Genomic DNA, 10,402 nt, shown 5'->3' on the forward strand with positions numbered 1-10,402 from the left:
TCCCGCTGTGCGATCTACAAGGGTACGTAGATCCAAATCTCCTCTCGTAGATGGACATCACCATGATAGGTCTTCGTGCGCGTAGGAATTTTTTTGTTTTCCATGTGATGTTCCCCAACAGTATTTAGGTTAACAGAGATAGAGAAGGTGGTCTTCATATCTGTCAAGAGAAGTATGCAACCGATCTTTTGAAAAGACACTAGTAGAAAAAGGGCCTTTTGTCCCGGTTCGTAAGGGCCTTCTGTCCCGGTTTTGGAACCGGGATTAAATGGTCGTTACTAATGCCCTCGACCTTTAGTCCCGGTTCTTACACCAACCGGGACAGATGGGCCTCCACGTGGCCGCTGCGGTCAGGCCAGGCATGGGGGCCTTTATTCCCGGTTGGTGACACCAACCAGGACCAAAAGGCATCCACGCATCAGCACTTGGCTGAAGCTGAGTTTTTTTTTTGAAAGGGGCTGGTTTAGGGGTTAATTTAGGTTGTTATATACACCAACCAAGGAGCATCCATGAGCAAGCACAAAAAGAAATAATTTTATCTTTCATCCATGAGCATCCATGAGCATGCACAAAATTTCATCAGGCACACCACCATCATACTTAAAAGTGCAGTAGCAGTTCAACACTATCGTACTTAAAAGGTTTACACTATAAAGATTAAAGATCCATCAGGTTCTTAAGATCTTCACTCCTGCTTCTTCACCTTCTCCTTCATCATCCTGATGCGCTTAGAGCGGCGAAGCCCCATGCCAGGCTGTGGGATGTACTCCTCTACCACAATTGGCATGGCCCTATCGCCCAGCTGTGGGATCACCATCGCGAGGCCATCGTCACTGCTACTTTTGCTGTAGCCAGAGTCGCTGCTACTTTTGCTGTAGCGAGAGTCGCTGCTGCCGTAAACATAGCACCTGTCGCAGTACTCACTGCTCCTGCTCCCATTGCCTTGCCAAATGCAATTTTTTTTAAAAAAAAGGGTGTGAGACATAGCCTAATGGAGCGGAAGAAGAGACAGAGTGTACTGGCATCGTCGTCGTCCTGGTAGCGCCTCCGACACATAGTCGTGTCGAACACCTTCACGGCGAACGTGGAGTTGCCGTCGTACCTGAAGACAAGGAAGTACCCGTGCCACAGGTCGTAGGCACGGATGAACTGCTTCTAGCCACGATCTAGGTACATGTTTCCATCAGTGTCGAACACCACCTCCACGTCCCACAGCTTGTGAAGCCCGTTGCCGGCCTGCCTCAGCTTCATGTTCTGTGGCCGATGGTCGTCCAGCATCTTCACAAAATTATCCGGCAGCACCTGCCTGCTGGAGGATTTCTCAAGTAGAATCGTGAAGAATTCCATCTCTGGAAAGCAGTTGAAGAGACCAATTACTACCCTTTACAACGTTGTCATACAACATTTACAGCAACATGATCATCAGTATTAGGTAGTACCTAATTAAATACCCTCCTTAAGGTAAAATAGCATAAAACAATATAGACCCTGACTCGAGGTCGGAGGGGGGTCGATGACGGGGACGACGGCGTGGATGATGGAGGGGGCTCCTAGATTTCTGCATAGTGCTCTCCAATTTTAGCATTCAAAGTAGGAGTACTTTTCCAATTTGAGCATTCAATAAGAAAAACCAAATCGTAAAATAAAGTAGTATTCAAATTAGCATGCATTCAATTATAAGCAAAACTACATCATCTCTTGTCATACATATAGCATCACTAATACAGCTAGAACCGTATCGCCCGACGGGTATCGTCGCGGGCGGTGGACACCCAAAGAGAAGGAACCATCACAGGATCATAGCTCCAGTGAGATCCCTGAAGAACCTGCCAGGTATTTTCGAACCTGCCCTCCAACGCAACCATGTAGCGACGGACGTGCTCGTCCTCCTCGCTGACACGGCGACGTACCACCTCCGCGGTGTCCGGAAGCCTCGACACCATCACTAGCCCACGCGACTGCCACCAAACAAGGATTGGGTCAACAACGGGCTGACTCCTCACCAACTTACGCCCCCCGGAAGGTAGCACCTCCCAATACCAGCCGGGCGGAGCCCAGTGCCGGACATGGCCCCTCTGATCAAGCAGGTGTCCTCCGCCGAGTCGACGACGAGGATGCGGGATAGGCATCGTAAAATGGACTACAAAAATAAACTAGTTCTATTAATTTTCTTGTCAAAAATAAACTACTTCTTATATCAGCGTGTGATACGTCTCCAACGTATCTATTTTTCCAAACTCTTTTGCCCTTGTTTTGGACTATAATTTGCATGATTTGAATGGAACTAACCTGGACTGACGCTGTTTTCAGCAGAATTGCCTTGGTGTTATTTTTGTGCAGAAATCAAAGTTCTCCAAACGTCCTCAAAATTTACACGGAGCAGTTTTGGAAAATATCAAAAATATCTGCGCCAAGTTCCACCTCAGGCCGTGGGCCAGTGGGCCACAAGCCCCTGCTCCGCCACCACCCCCGCTGGTGGCGGTGGGCAGGCTTGTGGGGCCCACAGGCACCTGCCGCCCCCAATTCCAGCTCTATAAGTTGCCTTTCGTCCCAGAAAAAATAAAAAAAGGAAGTTTTCGTCGCGTTTTCGATATGGAGGCGCCGCCACCTCCTGTTCTTCATCTGGAGGGCAGATCTGGAGTCCGTCTTGGGCTCCGGAGGGGGGAAATCGTCGCCATCGTCATCATCAACCTTCTTCCCTCTCCAATTCCATGAAGCTATTCGTCGCTCGTGAGTAATCTATTCGTAGGCTCGCTGGGCGGTGATGAGTAGGATGAGATCTATCATGTAATCGAGTTAGTTTTGATGGGGATTGATCCCTAGTATCCAGTATGTTGTGAGATTGATGTTGCTACTACTTTGCCATGCTTAATGCTTGTCACTAGGGCCCGAGTGCCATGATTTCAGATCTGAAATTATTATGTTGTCACCAATATATGTGTGTTTTAGATCCGATCTTGCAAGTTGTAGTTACCTACTATGTGTTATGATCCGGCAACTCCGGAGTGACAATAACTGGAACCACTCCTGGTGATGACCATAGTTTGAGGAGTTCATGTGTTCACCAAGTGCTAATGCGTTGGTCCGGTTCTTTATTAAAAGGAGAACCTTAATATCCCGTAGTTTCCTTTTGGACCCTGCTGCCACGGGAGGGATGGACAATAGATGTCATGCAAGTTCTTTTCCCTAAGCACGTATGATGACACATAGAATGCATGCCTACATCACATTGACGAACGGAAGCTAGCCACTTATATCTCCGTGTTATAGCTGTTGCATGATGAATATCATCCAAACAAATCACCGACCCATTGCCTACGAGTTTGTCCTACTGTTGCTACTGTTGTTACTTGTCTTGCTCTGCTGCTACTACTGTTGCTACTGCTGTTACTTGTCTTGCTCTTCTGCTACTACTACTGTTGCTATTACTGTCTCTTGCTACTGTTGCTACTTGCTACTTTCGTCACTACTGTTGTTCCTTGCCACTGCTATTACTCGTTACACTGCTGCTACATGTTACACTGTTGGTTCACCGGACGTTGACGGGAACTGACAACTTCCGTCAACGCGGCAACGAAGGCGCCATTGATACAATTGTTAGGAATAGTCTGCTGTCAACTGATCGTTTTTGACACCGTTGTTATCATACTACTTTGTTGTTACTACTGTGCTTGCAGATACTAATCTTTCAGGTGTGGTTGAATCCGACAAATTCAGCTGCTAATACTCGAGAGTATTCTCTCACCTCCTTTAGGCGATCTACAAATTTGGGTCGAATACTCTACCCTCGAAAACTGCTGCGAACCCACGCGCTGGTGGGCCATCAACAACATTCTTCCAGTTCCATTGCCGGGGAGTGCTAGCAGCATTCTTCTGGTGCCGTTGCAGGAGAAGGTTCATTGTCATAAGCATTCGTCTAGCTAACACTATAGATTGCAGGATCAACACTTTTCTGGCGCAATTGCCGGGGAAGCAAAACTGACGTCAGCATTTTTTTGGCGCCGTTGCCGGGGAGGCACAACTGACGTCAGCATTTTTCTGGCGTCGTTGCCGGGGAGGTATTGCTATATTCTCTGAGTCACTTGGGATTTATATCTGCTGATCACTATGAAGAATCCAAAGACCAAAGTCTTGCCCTCAACTACGAGGGGAGGTAAGGAATTGCCATCTAGCTCTGCACTTGATTCACCTTCAGTTATGAGTAAGTTTGCGACATCACCTCCTGCTAGAAATCTTGATATGTCGCCTGTGCTTGATGATGCTTGTGATACTATGCTTGATACTATGCTTGATACTATGCCTGATGATGCTATGCTTGATACTATGCCTGATGATACTATGCTTGATACTGCTAGAGATACTATGCTTGATACTGCTAGAGATGCTATTTTTCCTGATGATGCTATGCTTGACATTGCTAGAGTTACTGCCAATGCTCGTGATGCTTCTGAAACTACCGATACTATTGAGATAGAACCTGCTTTTGCTCCTGTTAGATCTAGCTCTCCCAGATATGAATTGCCTGATATACCTGAGGGTTACGTTATGGAGGGAGAGATAGCTGAGGATATTCTTGCATGTAAGGATGCCTATGACTCTGAGAAATTAATTCTCGAGTGGAAGGAAAAATCTCGGGAACCTAGGATGAAAAATGACCCGAAGTTTGCCATTCGCCTATCTTTGTCACCGATAAGGATTATGAATTCTCTATCGACCCTGAGATAATCTCTCTTGTCGAATCTGATCCTTTTCACGGTTATGAGTCTGAGACGGTCATAGCCCATCTTGCCAAACTATACGAAATAGCCAACCTCTTCACTAATGAGGAGAAGATCCGCCACTACTATATCCTTAAGACGCTAAAGCCTGGTTCACCTCTCTTTCTCCTGGATGTGTGCGTAGTCCCGAGGAGATGGTCTATTACTTCTGTGAGAAATATTTCCCTGTCCATAAGAATCAAGCTACCTTGCAGGAAATATACAACTTTGCTCAACTCCAAGAAGAGAGTCTTCCACAAGCTTGGGGGAGGCTCATCCAGCTACAGAATGCTTTGCCTGATCACCCTCTTAAGAAGAACGAGATACTTGATATCCTCTATAACGTACTTACCGATGCCTCTAGAGACCACCTAGATAGTTGTGCCGGTTGTGTTTTTAGGGAACGAACTGTAGAACAAGCTGAGACCCTACTGAATAACCTCTTGATCAACGATAATGTTTGGACTATTCCAGAACCACCTCCTAAGCCAACTCCTAAGAAGAGAGGTATTCTATTCCTCAGTCCCGAAGATATGCAAGAAGCCAAGAAATCTATGCAAGAGAAAGGCATTAGATCTGAAGATGTCAAAAATCTACCACCTATCGAAGAGATCCATGGTCTCGATAACCCGATACAGGTAGTGGAAGTGAATTCTCTGCGTATGTTTGATGATAGTGATATTCCTTTTGATAAACCTGCTAGCCTATGCTTTGATGAATTTGACAACTTTGTTGCCAAACAACAGAGTTTCAATGATTATGTTAGCAGACATTTGGAACAAATTGCTCGTATGCTTAGCCATTTAAGTGCTTGTGTAGACAGAAATGTCAATGATCTGAAGCTTCTGAGTAAACATGCCTCTATGATTACTACTCAGGTAGAACAAGTACTTAAAGCTCAGAATGACTTGCTCAATGAATTAAATGACAACTCTGTCAGAGTCATTACTAGAGGAGGCAAGATGACTCAGGAACCTTTGTATCCTGAAGGTCATCCTAAGAGAATTGATCAAGATTCTCAAGGAATCAATGCTGATACACCTAGTCATCCTAAGGAGAAGACGAAGGATGATAAAAACCTACATGCCAGTTCACTAAATACTATCACACCTGAAGAACCTAATGACATTTCTACGTCTGATGCAGAAACACAATCTGGTGATGAACATGAACCTGGTGACAATATGGACAGTGATGTTCATAATAATGCTCAACCTAGCAATGATGAGGATGTGGTGATTGAAATTATGGTTAATCCTGATAATCCACAACCTAAGAGATACGACAAGAATGACTTCACTGCTAGGAAGCATGGTAAAGAAAGGGAGCCATGGGTTCAGAGACCTATGCCCTTTCCTCCTAAGCCATCCAAGAAAAAGGATGATGAGGATTTTGAGCGCTTCGTTGAGATGATAAGACTCGTCTTTCTGCAGATGCGGTTAACTGATATGCTCAAGATGTCTCCATATGCCAAGTACATGAAAGATATCGTGACTAATAAACAGAAGATACCAGATCTTAAGATCTCCACCATGCTTGCCAACTATACTTTCAAACGTGGAACTCCTAAGAAACTTGGTGATCCCGGAGTGCCCACTATACCTTGCTCCATTAAAGGAAACTACGTAAGAACTGCCTTATGTGACCTTGGAGCCGGTGTTAGTGTCATGCCACTCTCTCTTTATCATAGACTTGAGTTGGATAAGTTGACACCCACTAAAATTTCTCTGCAAATGGCCGACAAATCAACTGCTTTCCCTATCGGCGTTTGCGAGGATGTGCAAGTTGTGGTTGCTAATGCCACTATCTTAACAGACTTTGTTATCTTGGATATTCCCGAGGACGATGCCATGGCTATCATCCTCGGAAGACCCTTTTTAAACACTGCAGGGGCTGTTATAGATTGCAACAAAGGCAATGTCACTTTCCATGTCAACGGTAATGAGCACACCATGCACTTTCCGAAGAAACGATATCCAGTATATTGCATCAATGCTATCGAAAACACTTCATCGATTCTCATTGGGAGCTTTGAATGCCCTATTCCTCGTGTCAAGATGAATTACGATTTTCTTGTTGGGGAGATTCATATCCCCATTGAGGTGACTTAGTGGCTATTCGAAAATTCTCCGTTCTCTCTTGTAATTCGAGAAAGTTTTGTCATAAGGACTTGATCAATCTCATTGACGGATTTCTTTCGATGATCATGAGACGGATGAATCAAAGAGTCACATACCTCTGTTTTGAGTCTTCATTTTCTGTGGCTTAGAAAAAAAATGATAGAATTACTTTAGCTTTTCTCGTTTTCTGTTTTAGCGTCCCGGAGAAAATACCTCGAAAATAGAAGTTCTCCGATGGTCCTGAAAATTTAGTATGATTTTTTCTGGAATTTTTGAAAAATTCTAGGCCTGAGAGGTGGTGAGGGGGCCTAACCAGTGGGCCACAAGCCCCCCCACCGCCACCTACCCCCTGGTGGCGGGGTGCAAGCTTGTGGGGCCCACAGGCATCCCCTCCACTCATTCCAGCTCTCAGCCTCTTCTTCCACCTCCAGAAAAAATTGTTTCGCAGCTCAAACCCGTGTTCTTGCTCATTTGGCTGTGATTTTCAATCTCCTTGCTCAAAGCACCATTCTACGAACTGTTTTGGGGAAATTACTCCTTGGTAAGTGACTCCTCCATTGGTCCAATTAGTTTTTGCTCTAGTGCTTTATCCTTCGCGGATTCTTGCTACCTTGGTGACCCTGTTCTTGAGCTTGAAAGGTTGATTTTAGCTGGTCCCAAGTAGTTTTAGCGCGTGATACGGTCTCTAGGCACTAGTAGGAGTAGTTGCTACAAGTTGGGTTAATCCTTATTCACTTTTCTTTCAAAGTCTCGAAAAGTTTCAAAAAATTTCAGAGCTATAAAAAGGAAAAGATGAGGAGGTTCTTGAGAGGCTCTTCAAGCCGTAACCCCAAGGAGGATGAGAAGAACCACCCCAAGTACGCAGTCCCTCGAGTCACAGAAGTTCGATCGTGCGAGTGGCCAAGTGATGAATTTTTGCGCGCCGCCGGACTTTATGAAGACTTTTATTACTTTGTGGAGAACGCAGTTCTTACTGCGTTCGTTGAATATAAGTGCCCACAATATCTCCTCCTCGCCAATATTTTCGTTCAAAGCTTCAACTTTTATCCGAGGAAGAATCCTCCCATGGTTGAGTTCATGATATACGATGTCCCCAAGTGCATGACGCTGCAGGATTTTTGCAATGTATGCAAATTACCTTATATTGGGGATATCCGTGACCCTCGTCCACGGGACTTGGAGGATTTCATTGGTTCTATTGTTGTTGGAGAGGAGAGAGGAGTGTCTCGCGCTAGAATTGCTAGCATACATTTTCCCGTGCTTCGGTACTTCTCACTATTTGTGGGAAAATGTTTGATTGGCTGTGGGGAGGCTGGATCACTTTGTTCTCGAGACCTTGCGGTTCTACCCGAAGGCCTTTATAACGATAAGACTTATAGCTTGGGCGCTATAGTAGCTCAACGTTTGAACCTGAACCGTTTTAAGGTGTCGTCTATGGAGGTATCTATGCTACCCGTCTTGCCAGACACTTCACTACAAGGAATATGCTAATACACGACGCTATTTTTTCGTCGCTACATCATCACGGTTTTTATTTTACACGATCTCATGACGAGAAACCAAGCATCGAAAACGGAGCGTCACAAATGAACAGCAGCGATGTTTTGATCAAAATCGTCGTAACTTTTACGACGATTCCTGGATTGTCGTAACCTTTACGACGATCCTAAATCGTCGTTGGCAATCAAACCCAGTCCTACGTGGCAAAATTACGATGAAATCAAAACATCACGGTTGAAATCAGCCCAACCCATTTCAATTGATCACATGGGCTGGTTTTATTTTTTTGGGCTTTTTCTTATTGGGCTTCTTTTTGGGCCTTAGCTTATTTACAATCATAGTATTTTTTTAGAATTTTTTTATCATTATAATTTGGGCCCTGGCCTTTTAGTGCCCAAATACATTTGGTCCAGTTTCAGTTTTGACCTTTTTCATTTTTGAATTCAGCAACTTTTTGTTTCAGAATTTGGTTTCATTTGTATTTGTTGAGCCTTTTCAACCCAATTATTTGTCCAATATTAAATCCAACTATATTTCATATTCAAATCAAGAAAACTCCAAGTCAAATTAAAATCATCCATCATATAACATCACATAATACATCTCCCAGGTTTACATAACACAATAACTCATCTCATGAATACATTTCCTTACAAATGAATATAGCAAGAACGGACAGAATTACACAATAGAAATGACACATCTGCTACTATCCCAACAGTACAATGGACTTCATTCCACTCTCCTATGAGACATGCTCGAGATGCGACAACTTGCCATCCTACAAGAACATTACACTGCACATGAATCAAAAAAACGGAAATAAATATAAAAAATATTAGAGTTAGTGTTCAAAACTTAGCAAGTTTGTGTTAAGAACTTGAGATCCTTACTAAAAACATAATGTACAGCAGTTTGGCCACACCAAAACGTATAGTATTTTTTATTACTACTACTATATGGTTAGATTCAACTACTACGTCTCGTTTGGCAAGCTGACAATTAAATTGAGTGTACTGGAGTATACTAATGCAACTAGATTTGCATCCATCGCCTTTAAAAAATTACATGGAAGGATATGCCACCGTAGTCCAGTACCCAACAACCAATGATGCGGTTCACACTGACAGTAAAAGAAAACAAATTAAACTTGTATAGATATGGACATGTGGTAGGCTGGTGGCTCAGTCTGCCGTCCAAGTGACCAAGTTTAACCGATATAAGTTTAAGGTTTGTCTCCATGTTGCCAATAATGCAACATTTAAAGAATTGATTTGCATACTGCAGAATACTTCAATTAAAGTAAGAGTAAAACATGTTGCTATAGTTAATAAGGTAAGATGCCAGGCTGACCAGTCAAGAAATCTGAAGCAAAAAAAAGGTTTCCAGCAGAAAAAGAAAAAGCTAAGGCATTCCCATCAATGTTTGGCCTCAATCAACATGCCATTCTTTTTAAGAAGACAAATAGATAAGCAATAAGCAATACTCACTGCTAAATTCAGTGTGTTGTGGATTTCGATTGACAAGCAGATAAGCAATACTCACTCTAATCTACAAGCACTAGCTAAACCAAGCATCAGTTTTAAAAAGTTCGGTTTAAGATACTTCAACGATGGGTGACATCTCACTAGCATCTCCTAGTAACATCATATGCTTAGCTGACAAACTCCATTGTGTACCACTATAACAGAACCACCTCAAGCATCTCTACAACAATATATATAGTGATGGCATGCCTAGCATCAGTTTTAAAAAGCTCGATTTTAGATACATCAAAGACCAAAAAAGGTCTCTGTGGTCTAAATGTTTCACATCCTCTGCTCAGCACACCATCATCATAATAGTGTTATTGAACTCACCATCATGGTCGATGGTGTCCTGGACAACCTTGGCCAGTTCCAGCATGGTGAACTCATCGTGGTTGCCCAAGTTGAATGGCCAGTTCCAGCATGGTGAACTCACCGGGGTTGCCCAAGTTGAACGGCCAGTTCCAGCATGGTGAACTCACCGGGGTTGCCCAAGTTG

At 43.7% G+C, this 10,402-nt stretch overlaps 2 pseudogenes; both read right to left on the bottom strand.

The window, feature by feature from the left end:
* Positions 1 to 9,947: 9,947 nt before the first annotated feature.
* Positions 9,948 to 10,033, bottom strand: LOC123414378 (annotated as a pseudogene).
* Positions 10,034 to 10,113: 80 nt separating this feature from the next.
* Positions 10,114 to 10,200, bottom strand: LOC123414374 (annotated as a pseudogene).
* Positions 10,201 to 10,402: the final 202 nt, after the last annotated feature.

Source organism: Hordeum vulgare, chromosome 7H (genome assembly GCF_904849725.1).
Source record: "Hordeum vulgare subsp. vulgare chromosome 7H, MorexV3_pseudomolecules_assembly, whole genome shotgun sequence".
Classification (NCBI taxonomy): domain Eukaryota; kingdom Viridiplantae; phylum Streptophyta; class Magnoliopsida; order Poales; family Poaceae; genus Hordeum; species Hordeum vulgare.